The following is a 1,178-nucleotide window of genomic DNA, read 5'->3' on the forward strand; positions in this document are numbered from 1 at the left end:
TGAGGGGTCGACTTAGGTCAATCTAGGTGCTTTAGGTCGTTATCTTATTTGTGAACTACGACAACGATGACGACGACATTATTATTATTATTATTATTATTATTATTATTATTATTATTATTATTATTATCGTTGTTGTCATTGCTGCTGTTGTTGATGTTATTGTTATTGTTGCTGTTGTTGTTGTTATTGTTGAGGGTTTTGTTGTTGTTTTAAAGTACTTCTATTGATAATTGTAGCTGCAACAGCGAGTGGCATTTGCGATGCATTTTGTTCGTTATATGTCGGTGTTAGTGTATTTTTCTACGAGTTGCTCGTGATAGTGTCAGAAGCAGCAGCATCAGCACCAGTCAATGGTAGCGGTGGGAATAATAGGGGAAGGGGGTGTTTTGTTTTTTTTGTTTTTTTGTTGTTGCTGTTGTCTGTTTTTGTTTTGTTTTGTTTTTCGGATTAAAAATTGAAGAAAATGCCACGATAGATCTGTGATTTGCAATTATGACTCAAGTATCATTCCACTTTCAACTGAAAAGACATTCGCCATTATTTTGCTTTCAAAATGGCAAATGGCGAACACGGCTTAAACAACAAAAGAGCAAAAAAAAAAAGGCAAAAACAAGAAAAAACAAAGACTACCATCTTTTTATTTTTATTTTTCTAAGTTTCTTTTTCTTTTATATTTTTGTATTTGTTCTTTTATTCAATTACTTTCTTCAATATTTCTTCCGATTCTCTTCGTTTCTTTTTTCATTCAATTTTCTTTCCATTATTCATTTGCTTGTTTGTCTTTTATCTTTTCTTTTTCTTTCGTTAATTTTTTTCCTTCATTTCGTATGTGCGTGCATATGTGTATGTGTGTATGTTTGTATGTGTATATAACGATGAATGATTGTGAGCGTGTGTATGTGGATGTGTGTGCGTGTTCGTTTTTATTATTGCTGTTGTTTTGTAAAAATGCAAAATGTGATCAGAGAAGAAACGAAAAAGTTGAAAGAAAAAAAACCGAAAGAAATGCTTAAATAAATGAAGAGAGATACAGAGACACGCAGAGAAAGAGATAGGGAGAGAGACAGAGAGAGTGAGAGTGTGTGAGAGAGGGAAAGAAAGAGAGACATACACGAAAGAGAAACTACACCAAAAGAAGATAGAGGAAAGAAACAGGAATATATATATATATACAT

This window comes from Octopus bimaculoides, chromosome 13, assembly GCF_001194135.2.
Source record: "Octopus bimaculoides isolate UCB-OBI-ISO-001 chromosome 13, ASM119413v2, whole genome shotgun sequence".
Taxonomy (NCBI): Eukaryota; Metazoa; Mollusca; class Cephalopoda; order Octopoda; family Octopodidae; genus Octopus; species Octopus bimaculoides.